Source organism: Cebus imitator, unplaced genomic scaffold, assembly GCF_001604975.1.
Source record: "Cebus imitator isolate Cc_AM_T3 unplaced genomic scaffold, Cebus_imitator-1.0 Scaffold367, whole genome shotgun sequence".
In the NCBI taxonomy this organism is placed as follows: domain Eukaryota; kingdom Metazoa; phylum Chordata; class Mammalia; order Primates; family Cebidae; genus Cebus; species Cebus imitator.
This window is the reverse complement of record NW_016107682.1, coordinates 2,053,711-2,066,001: the sequence shown is the minus strand read 5'-3', so window position 1 is coordinate 2,066,001 and position 12,291 is coordinate 2,053,711. Positions and strand designations below refer to the sequence as shown.

Below are 12,291 nucleotides of genomic sequence, written 5' to 3'. Positions count from 1 at the left end.
CAGGTAAGGCTGATCTTCTCTAAGAATGATATATTGTGGATAAATGAACATCACAAGTGTTCTTAGTCCAAGGGGCCTGAATTGAATCTGGGACAGCTGTCACTGTCAAACAGAAAATAAGAATGCAATTTGGTTCATTTATCACAAAAGAGGGAAGACAGGCATGTTAAGCATATAGGCTTGATTTTGCCAACCTAAACAATTTCTTATTAAGCAGAAAATAATGACCCACAAGGAACAGGGGAAACTGGTATTCTTCACTGAGTGCAGACACACACCCAGGGGCAGGCAAAGCTTTGTGAGTGAGCAGGGGGCACCCCTCGCTGTCAAAGTCTGTATCTCTTCCTCCAAAAGCTTAAACACTCAGGCCACAATGACTTCCCCTGGTAGTGCTGACTAGCCTTACTTATCTGCATTTTAACACTCTGTGTCCTGATCTTACTAACTTCCTGTGAGTTTACTTGTTCGTATAATGTTACCTTCTATTCCAGGGCACAGCCTATAAATCGTTTTGTAACCTCCCGAGCATTTGACTCAACGCTCTGCATATATTGATGCTTACTATTTCTTCCCCTCCATCCTGCCCCCACCCTTTTTTAAAAAAATCATATTTGGGTATATTTATGCATGGTATAAATGCCAAAGGAAGTATAGATTGATAAACAACATACAGATTTTTTTCCTCAGTCATGAAAGAGACACACGAAGAGGCTCACGAAGAACAGAAAACCTAAAAACATCATTTTGAAATGTATGTAGTATGCAGTGTCTCTTGTAATCTCAACATAACCATAAGATAAGTAATCCCAATAGAATTTCCTGATTCTTCATTCAAATACAATGGAAATAAAAGCCAGCTGAAATCCAGAAGTGTTAGATGGGGCCACCCAGGGTTCAGCTGAAAAAGAAAATAATACCTTTAGGTTTAGAACCAGAAAAAACACAAACTTTATAACTTTACTGCCTAGAGCACATCTGATGTGTCATCTACTGCTTTTCCAGAATTAACTGATACCATTGTTCTATCTTTCCAATAAATGCAGATTCCAGTATCAATTCTTAGAATAACAAACGTCATGTGCTGCAAAAGGGAAGAAAAACAACAGAGCTTGAGTGAAAAGGAAAATTTCAGAATGTTTTTTCTAAAAACTTTAGCGTACTAGATACATTTTCCAAAAGGCCATAAAGAATCAGAGGCTAATTTTGTAAGGGTGCAACACATATTTAGAGTGGATTAATATTTTAAAATCAGCTGCTTCACCACATACTTCCACAATTACCACAGCATAATTCTGTCTATGTTGTTAACTAAAGTGCCCAGCACTAAATTACAAGTATTTTGAAGAGTGTGCTGGAGTGGCCTGGACAACTCCACCCCTGGGGACTAACATGAAAATGAAATGTACGTAACTTCTCAAGGGCAGTTTTTTGGAAAAGGGCCAGGGTGCATAATGCATGTTCTCAGTCTTAAGAAAGTGCCAAGACAGGCCCTATACAGCTTTAAATTCCTCATTTTGATTATGGACATTAACAGGCATCTGTTTTTAAAATCCCATACAAGTAATAACATTTTAGAAACAGATACATTTCAGTAAGTAGGAAGAAAACCCCCTGCTGTTTAGAGAGGACAAAAAAGCAAAACTGGCCAAGTGTGGTGGTGCACGCCTGTAATTCCAGCACTTTGGGAGGCTAAGGATTCCTTGAGCCAGGAAGTTCGAGACCAGCATAGGCAACATGGTGAGACCCCGTCTCTTATAAAAGAAAAAAAAAAAGACACAGCCAAGCATGGTGGTATCCACCTGTGGTCCTAGTTACTCTGGAGACTGAGGAAGAAGAATCACTTGAGCCCAGGAGGTGGAGGATATAGTGAGCCATGTTTGTACCACTGCACTCCAGCCTGGCCAACAAAGCGAGATCCTGTCTTAGGAAAAACAAAACAAAACAAAACTGATCTTTCTTCTAGTTGGAGGAAATCATAGCAAGATGAGAGCAGTGTTTCCTCCCAAGCTACTCTATATGATATGGAAGTAAGGTGTTCCAAAAACCAGTTCTCCAAAACTAGCTCCAAATAGAAACAGATACTTAAATTGGCTCAAAATGAGGATATTCATGTTTCTCAACACTGCATTGATATTTATAAGCACTCATAATGCTCAAGGGTAGTTTAGTATATTAAAAGTCGCTATTAGAGGCCAGGTGCAGTGGCTTATGCCTGTAATCCCAGCACTTTGGGAGGCGAAAGCTTGCATATCACCTGAGGTCCGGAGTTCGAGACCAGCCCAACCAACATGGAGAAACCCCGTCTCTATTAAAAATACAAAAATTAGCTGGGCTTGGTGGTGTGCAACTGTAGTCCCAGTTACTTAGGATGCTGAGGTAGGAGAATTGCTTGAACCCAGGAGGCGGAGGTTGCAGTGAGCCGAGATCACACCACTGGCAACAGAGCGCGACTTCGTTTCAAAAAAAAGAAAAAAAAAGTCACTATTGGAATATAAAGCAAAATTTAAGAGCGACCTATGTTATATCCTTGTGTTAAGCAGGTAAAGACTATTCTGTCCACATGTGTTTATATTTCTGCCAATTTTGTTTCCTTTGCATTAAGAATGTTGGCAGTAAGATCCATTAGGTGAATAACCTATTGTCTCTATTCTTCCTACAACTCCCATGTTCTACCTACCAGGTCACTCAAAACCTTCCCATATATGGCATGCTCTCTCACACATTACTTTTATTCCTTCTGCACAGACCATCTTTTCCCACCCTTTCTTCTTCTCTTCCCATTCCTTAAGGTCCACCTCTATTAGGGCTTGGTCTGTGAAGTCTTCCTTGAATTCACTGTTTACTATATGTCAGTGACAGCATCTAGATGAGCCTTCATTACAGCAGGCATTACTCTGAATGCACTAAGGTTAGACCTGACTGCATACATGTCTCTCTCTTCTAATAGACTCTGCATTCTTTGCAAGTAGATTTGCCTTGGCATGTGACATACAGTGGGTGATAATTAAAATGCCTGTTGAATAGAAGAATGACGATAGATGTTCAATAAACACTAGTTGAATAAAAGATGATTGCATGTTTGGTTTTGATCTGGACTTCTTGCTTCTCAGTGGGTCTTTATTTACGTGTCCTCTAAAATATGGCATGCACTCCATGGTTGACCTCTATCTAGACGGGCTCCTTTCTCCTGAAACCTGTACTCTCTCTTCCCACTATGTTTAGGTGATCTCAGAGCCTTTGTAATGGACAATAGTTAAGGTCATCTTGTGTGAACTCCCTTAGACACGTTCTCCCTCAGTGCATAATACTATAATATATATGATCTCTTACCTCTTTCCTTTCTTTCTTCCTGCAGGCTTGGGAGACCTGATTCTTAACTCCTTCCTGAAACCTCATCATTCCACTTCTACTTTGGAACCTTGATTTCTTGTTTTGCTGGGACCTGTAATCACTGCTTCTACTTCTACTTATTTTCCATTTCTTCCTTCGAATGAGTTTTCTTCTATTCTTGTTTATAACAGCTACGCCCGGGTTTTGTACCCACCACCCCACTCACCTCCCACTCCACTCTCTCGGGTCAATCCATCTTTCTATAACCTGTTTCTACCTCCTCCTCCTTACATTGTGCCATTCTCCTTTCCCCTTCTACTGGCTGACCTTCTGGGTCTTGTCTGAAACCTTGCTATTTAGTGTTCCATCACATTCTGCCTCAGGTAGATGACTAATAATTTTATGCGAGTTGGTCACTCAGCCTAAGTTACTCAGTGCAACACTGTCTTACTTCTTTTGATTCTTCCATGGTGCTCATAAAATCCTGAGCACATAATTTACAATGTATTTAAGCAAAAACTCTTGTTGAGTCAATCTGATTTTCAAAGCACAGAAGAGCAGCCTAAATAACTACGTTTCTACTTTAGCTCATGCTGCAACCCCTTATTGGCCACATTCAATCCAGCTAAGTAGAAATTGGAATCAACTTGAGGATTTCAACAGTACAGTATCCAACCAATAGCGTGTGTGGAGAGTCAGGGTGGGATATCCAGCTCAACCGTAACTTTGACAATTTGATTTAATTAAAGAACTTATGGCCTCTGCCAGGTTTTTCTGGCATGATGGAGATAAACACATCTAAAAAGCTTTATCCCTCATAGAATTACAGAATCTTAGAGCTAGCCAGGAATCTCACATGGAAAACAAATTCCCTGACTCTACACGGCAGGTGCTACACATAACATTAGTATACCATCTACTTTTCCCTTCACCATCTAAGTGGAAAGCCTTCTTTTTATATAAATTTACTTTTAATTATCAAGTATTACAATCAAGCATAAAGATGTAATAAATGTTAACATCTTTCCTTTCTGTCTGTTTAAAAAATGTTTATTACAGAAAATTTCAAATAGATTTAAATTAGAGAAATGAGCATGATGAAACCCCATGTATTTGTCATTCCATTTCAATCGTTATTATTCACGGAAGGTAGGCGTCTCACCTGCTATTTTTACTTATAACATCATGTTGTGTTTTCCTTTATTTTCTGGGTTCTATTTCTATTGGTTTGCATTGGTCTAGAGTTGTTTTTCCTATTTCCCCTTTGTTTCACTTTGTTCTTTCCTGAGCTCTGCTGTCCTGTCTAAATCCAAAATCAATATGCAAGTAGTGACTTGCCACAACTATGCTTATTTATTTTATAAAACAGAAACTAATTTTGAGTGTAATATTCCCAAATCAGAATGGTTAGTACCTAAATTAAAATGGGGAAAAGAAAACAGCCCCCTTTTTAAGGACAACAAATGTTAAAAAACATAGCTGGATTACTAATACTACATATACACAAATACACGCACACACCACATTCCAGCCGGTTTCATTATACTTATTTTTAAAACTAGTTATTAAAACTGTCACACAGTGTTGATTTCATAATTCTGTTTTTAAACATTCAGTATCAAGAATGAAAAAGTAAGGCCCAGTCCACGAAATCTTTACGTAAACGTTATCTCTAGTTACCAAAAGAAATAACTACTGCGACAGTGTTTTGTACTCAGAATTATACCCTTGCCAAGCATGCAAACATTTACTGCATACCTGCTCTCCACCAGACTCTGAACTATGAGGAAAGATGGAGATAGGACTTGAATCGTTCAGCCATGAAGAGCATAATCATATTGTATTTCAGTTCAATACCATAATCAGGCATCTTACACCGCTACTGTCCAAAGAGTCAAAGAACATGGCATCAGTGATGCTGGAAACCAAGCAACTAAGCAGTGGCAGTACTCTGCTCCCCTGTCCTCTCACTGGGTGTGATGGAATGAGGGCATGAGCTTCGCAGTGTGGCGGAGGGGCTGGCAGGGACATGCTTAGACTATAATATTACCCTAGTCATAGGTTTACACCTAAGTCCCCTGAATTTGGGGAGGACAGAGAAAAGAAGGTCCCAGTCTCCCTAGCAGCGAAGCCCCAGCTCCTATCCTGGTACAGTAGCAACTTCATTCATTCAATATCATCATTCACTCACTTATTTAACATTTGTTGAAAGCCAGCAATGTGTGACAGGATACAGAGATCTAGCAAAAGAATCGCTTTTCTACTTTGGGAAGGATAACTTGAGATCAAGAAAAAAGTCTCTATTGTTCTCGTCACTTTTTCTTTTTGCACCCTCCAAAAGGAACAGGGAAACCTCTTTCCATTCAATCCTAACAAATACCAGTAGTTTAGGACTCTATGGAAAGCATATCTTTTACCTCTGGAAACTAGGAATTCTGCTGATTTAGTCAATTTGTTTTTCTGTGTCTGTGGACACATTCCATGGGAGTTTACTTGAAGCTATTTGAAGGGGAAAACTGCCTTAATTTTAGCTAGGACATCTCAGTGAGGCTCCACATAACTCAGATAATTGTGATCACATATGGGATACAATCTTAAGATGTACCTTGTTTGCCAAGGCCTGAGAAAACATTTCCTGGAGGCTCACATGAAAAGCAAAGCTGGTCAGAAAGCAGCAGGGATCAGAGGGTGGTAGGACAGGAACTGCATCGTGTGGCCGGGAGTCAGGGACTCATGGAGAACAGCCAGCAGCCCTGAGGAGAGTGCGTCCCATGCCTGAACTCTTCTAAGTTATGAGTATTTTTATTTTTCAATTAGCAATAATCGCGCCTCGGATAAACCTCATTGGCTGCTATACTGCCACTGCGCAAAGCTTATTTTTATTTTTACAGCAACTTTAAAAAATATAAATTTGGGATTAATATTATCTAACTTTTAATGTAAAAATAAGAGGGAATGTATTATGATGATTTAACAGGTTAGAAACCAGTCCAGAACACTCATTTTCCCTGTTTACACTCTACCTATGTCATGGGTGCTGATAACCGTTTTGGCGGTATTACCATTACTATTCACCTTCAGTATTTCACTTACTTTGTTGAAACTTGTATTTTTTAAATTTCTGCTGATTTTCATATGGCCTCATAATTAAAACTGCCAAATGGTCAGACACCTTTGGGATTTCACTACCTGATCCCCTGCTGACATGGATCAAGGTCATGATCCTCAGTGTAATAAAATATTATAAGAATGTTCTAGGGCAACTTATAAAGTTAGACTTAAAGTAAACAACTACTTGCTTGACTCAAGCAATTAGACATATTTTTCAATTTGCCTTCTTAAATCTGGAGCTTCATAAAGCAAATAATTCTCCATTATTAATATCTATGTTAACACATTATAATATTTCACAATCAAAACAGAAAATTCACCCTTAATTTGATTAAAGAAATATGTCATAGTCTACAGGTTTTCTAACCACAAGAGACACACTTCTGAGTTTTAAAAGAAATTTGTTCATTTCCAGAAGTCTACAGCTACACTAGTAAATTCATTCTTATAGATTTAATGTCCCTTCACTGTAACAGGCTACAAGTATTGGTATTTTAACATATTCAGCTTCTGATCATATGAAACAAATAGGCAGGAACAATTAACAGTGAAGAAATAACCTGCATCCTACAAGAAACCAGGGGATTTCCCTGGCTCCAGCAAAATAATAATTAGAACTGCAGGCCGGGCGCGGTGGCTCAAGCCTGTAATCTCAGCACTGTGGGAGGCCGAGGCGGGTGGATCACGAGGTCAAGAGATCGAGACTATCCTGGTCAACATGGTGAAACCCCATCTCTACTAAAAATACAAAAAATTAGCTGGGCATGGTGGCGCGTGCCTGTAATCCCAGCGATTCAGGAGGCTGGGGCAGGAGAATTGCCGAACCCGGGAGGCGGAGGTTGCGGTGAGCCGAGATTGCGCCATTGCACCCCAGCCTGGGTAACAAGAGCGAAACTCCGTCTCAAAAAAAAAAAATAAATAAAAAATAAAAAATAATTAGAACTGCAAATGCCCAGTTGCACTAATGAAAAGGTTAATATCCATTTTAAAGTACACAGCCTGTCAAGTTGGCTATCATTAAAGATGAACCGAACCTTAAGTATGTATCTATTACTATTAACAGATACATATTTTTTTCTAAAAAATTTTTAAAGTTTTTCTAAAATATTGCAGAAGCTCCTCTTCACTCTGAGAAATGTTTGTAGTCTTGTCACAAGACGTGAACTATGACCAACTCTCTTTCCCTCATTGCAAAGGGATCCTGTTAAACATTTTCCCTCTACACTCTATGCTCTACTCTTCAGTATTACCTTTCCGACTAGCCTTTTATCGGGTGTATTGATAAGTGCTCAGCCTATGCCTGTAAAATGGGGATGATGGTTACTGCCACTTAGGATTGTAAGGATCCTACTTCATACGACTGTAAGGATCCTTACAATCCTAAGTGGCAGTAACCATCATCCCCATTTTACAGGCAAGAAAACCAAGACACAGAGCTTAAGGTATTTCCCAAGGTCATACAAGCATAGAAGAGTTAGGACCAACATTAAAATTCAGGTCTGCTGTCACTATAGCCTGCATTTGAAACTGCCTAGATACAATCCTGCCTTATAATTCACTGCTTCCTTTTTTAAACATCATAATCTCTTTTATTTGTTATTTGGGCAGTTTCCCTGTGTTCAATACGCAGGGAGAATTTGCTAGGATTCTGTGTTTCTTAAATGCTAGAATATCATCAATTTTAATTTTTTATTGTGGTAAAATACACATGTAAAATTTACCATTTTAACCATTTGGAAGTGTATAGTTCAGTGGTATTAAGTACATTTACACTGTGTTGCAACCATCACCATCATCCATCTAAATAAGTCTTTTCATCTTGCAAAACTGAAATTCTATGCACAGTAAGTATTATTTTCCCTTCCCCACCCCCAAGCTCCTAAAAAAGGAAAGAAGGGAGAGAGAAAGGGAGCATGGATCCAAGCTAAAATGTGTACATATTACCATTTTAAGATCATAAAACACATCCCAATTTCTGGAATATTAAATTGGAAAAATCTAATATTATCAGCAAATCACTAAATTATAAGCATATAATCTTCTGCTTGTTGGATTCCCAATGCTGGCCCAAGTTCCTTTTTGGTTCTAAAATAAAGTCTATCATGACAGGTGGTGACAACTCAACTTCACATCTATGCTGTTATGGTGCCAAACATCCAGTCCTGCTCTCCTTTTCTTACTTTGTTTTTGCCTTTTGCTGTCTGTCTTCTTTCATCCTGTCATTCTCTGCATAATCAAGAAAACACACTTAATTTGGAAGGTTGGGATCAAGGTGAGGAATACATATAAATAAGTTTGATGGACAAATAAACTTTGCAACAACAACAACAAAAATCCCTTATCTCTCTAGATCTACATCTAATTTATTTTGATATTGTTACTTTTACGATAAAAATGGAATCATTAGTTCTGTAAAATATTTGTCATTTTGTGGATTCTCAAGCTTAAAATGTCAAATAATAAGATAGCAACTAAAAACATAGATCAACAAGCCGTTCCTTATCCAAGGAATAAATTTAAAACAACTTCCATTCATTCAAATGTGCATTCCACTTCATCATTCATGGAACATCATTCATTACAAATGTAACTACTGAGCTAGGCACTGTTCTAAGCACCAAGGATACAGTAATTTTTTTAAAAAATAAGGGCAAAAATCAGATTTGTGATGCTTATATTACAGTTGGAAAGACAGAAGATAAATAATATAAATGTCATGAGTACATTGCACATAAGAAAATGGTGAATCCTGAGAACAAAATAAAGCAGGAAGGTGTAAGACAAAGAATAAATGGGTATAATTTTAGTTAGGGTGGTGATGCAAGGCCTCATTGAGAGCACAACTTTTGAGTAAATACCAAAAGAATGTGAGGGAGCTAGCCATACAGATATCTGGGGAAAGGGCTTTCCAGGCAGAGTGAAAAGCCAGTGCAAAAGCCCTGAGGCCAGTGTACCTGGCATGTTAGAGAATCAGTGAAAAAGCCAATGTGTTTGGCATGGAGTGAAAAAGGAGATGTGTGATGAGAGATGGTCAGAAAGTCATAGGGAACAAATCCTGTGAGGCCTTGCAACCCACAGTAAGCACTTTGGTTTTTACTCTGAGTAAGATGCAATGCCATTGGCAGTTTCTGAAAAAGGAGTGAGTGTCAAGATCTAACCTATATTCACATGTAATCATTACTTTTTATCATTTCTTGAAATACTTTCACAGAACAGATTAAGCACATGCTAATGGAAATGTTTTAGACACATGTCAAAAACGGAACTACAGGTACACTTAGGCTACCATTGTCATTGATGACCTCTGGGTGTGGGCTAGGAACAGGTTCTTCTAACAATAGTAAATTCCTTTTTCACTGCATGCTAAATGGTCAGAAGAACATGGAGTAAGGAAGGGTTGAGACAGGACATTGAAATAGACTAAGGGATATGCTAGGAAACACCAGTTTGGGAGCATGAAGCAATCCCCAAAGAAATCAGCAAACCTGGACACTTAAATCTCCAGAGGGGAAATTTACAGAGCAATAGTAAGGCATTATGTGTTTTGACAAGCAAAATATCTCCAATTGTTAAGTTTGCTTGGCTGTACCACTGCTAAAGGATGGACTGTATTGTCTGCACTCAGAAATGTAGAAGTACACAAGGTGGGAATATAGAGCATTCAGTACAGGACTGGCTGGGAGCACCAGTATTTGTGTCCCATCATATGAAAATGTTTTAGCTGTAGGATGTACTCTTAAGGTTCCCAAAGGAAGCAGCTTTCTTGTCTACCACAGATCCAAAAGTAGATCATGATTCTTTTATATAATTCTCATTAGTTTTTATATAAACACAGTTAACTCATAAGCATATTAGTACATCTTACTGAAAATGGAATATCCTTTAAGCAGAAAATATCTCCTTTCCTCTCGCCTCCATTGAATTTATTTTTGTGACATTCTTTAGATTTTACATGTTCGTTGCAGATTAAAACCACAGTATTTACCATTGCACCTAAATAAAGGGTAGCTCTGTCACATCGTCAGTTTTTGAGAAGGATGCCTAGAAAGAGGCCTCATTGTTCAGTGAATAACACCATTAACCCATTTATGCTGGAGGTTGCAATTTTTTTGTGTGAAAAATCAGACCTTGGCGATAACCTTGAGAAGTAGGATATAAATAACTCTCACAAGCTTACCATTCCAGTAATGGAACACTACGCATAAATGGGTTAAAGGCCCAACTCCACAATTTAATTCGAGAACTGGAACTGAAGTGATTGCCATAAACCACTAGATGGCATTTCATGTCAAATACTGCTGTAAACCCTTGTTGCTTTTTGAATGTCTTTCATTATGCTTTCCATTTAGAATTGCCGTTGGTCGTTTATAGTGAATAACCCAATATGACTGAGAAATCATCTATTATGTGCAAGATTCTTTCCCTTATAGGACTATTTGTTTTAAGCCACAGTAGGTCATTCAGGCACAATCTAAAAGCCAGTCTGTTTTTATAGGCAGAATCAGGTGACCTGTTGCTGGTACTTAGAAAATGTACACTAAGAGCACTTTTTAAAAAGTTATCTTTAGAGTCAAAAGAAAATTAAGATACCTTAAGGAATAAAACGAGAGCACATCTGTTGCCCTATACTTTTTTTTCTTGTTCTAATCAGCTATTCTATGTTCCAAATTGTGGAATAAGCAACAAAAGAGTCATACACAGAATTTATAACAGGCAGACACCTACCATTTGACTCTGAAGCCATTCGATCAGCGTTTCTGCTGTTGAATCTGGGATCTGGCATCTCAAGCCTTCTTTCTCGTCTGTTTCCATCATCTCTAACAATCCACGCAGGTCTTCCACAAGGTGCAGAGCTCGCAAACTTCCCATGAATGGAGAGGTGGGAGATTGGCAATCAAAAATCCCATTGGAATATTCCAGGGCCTTAGAACCTAAGTTAAACAAAATCACAGAGACAGCAATGGGATTTATGTTAGATAAAACACCAAAGCCAAGGGCGGTAAACCAGTCTAGTCACAGTAAGGAACAATCAAAAGAAACGGAAAAAGGAGAATTCAATCACATAAACCTCTCCAAGTCAGAGTTACGTGGTGCAAAAATTAAAATCATATAGTTGATGGTAAATATCAATGGTCCAATTCCTAACAAGGAGGCCAATCATGTGGTATAGAAAGAAAAAGAGTGTGGTGGGCTTTGGTGTGAGGTGTTCTGGCCTCATGGAGATGATGGATAAGAAAGTGGCAGATTAGAAAATACAAATATTAGAGCTGGTCCATTCTGGACCAATACTGAACCAAATGATTTCTGGCTTAGAAAATCTGTGGATGAAGGGTTATGAAATGAACCCAGATAAAGACTATTAGAGTAAATTCTGAGGAAAGATAATGAGCTCAACATGTTAAATGATTATACTCATGTGCCTGCAGGACATTTCAGGGGAGATATCTAGTTGGAACATAGAGATAGGGACTGGAAGCTTAGCAAAGGGTTGGGAAGGTAAATAGATATAAATAAGCAGGGTGCAGTGGTGTGTGCCCGTAATCACAGGTACTTGAGGTGGGACGATTGCTTGAGCCCAGCATTTGAAGACTGCACTATGCATGTTATTCACAGGAAATCATGCCTGTAAATAGCCACTGCACTCCAGCTTAAGCAATAGACCAAGACCTCCTCTCTTAAAAGAAAAATAGATATGGCCAGGAATGGTGGCTCACGCCTGAAATCCCAGCACTTCAGGAGCCTTAGCAAGGGGTGGGATCACGAGGTCAGGAGCTCAAGATCAGCCTGGCCAAGATGGTGAAACCCCGTCTCTACTAAAAATTAAAAAATTAGCCCGGTGTGGTGGCAGTG

The 12,291-nt window shown here is 38.7% G+C and overlaps 1 pseudogene; it reads right to left on the bottom strand.

Annotated features, from left to right (window-relative positions):
• Positions 1-6,117: 6,117 nt before the first annotated feature.
• LOC119468016 lies at positions 6,118-6,204 on the bottom strand (annotated as a pseudogene).
• Between the last annotated feature and the right edge of the window lie 6,087 nt (positions 6,205-12,291).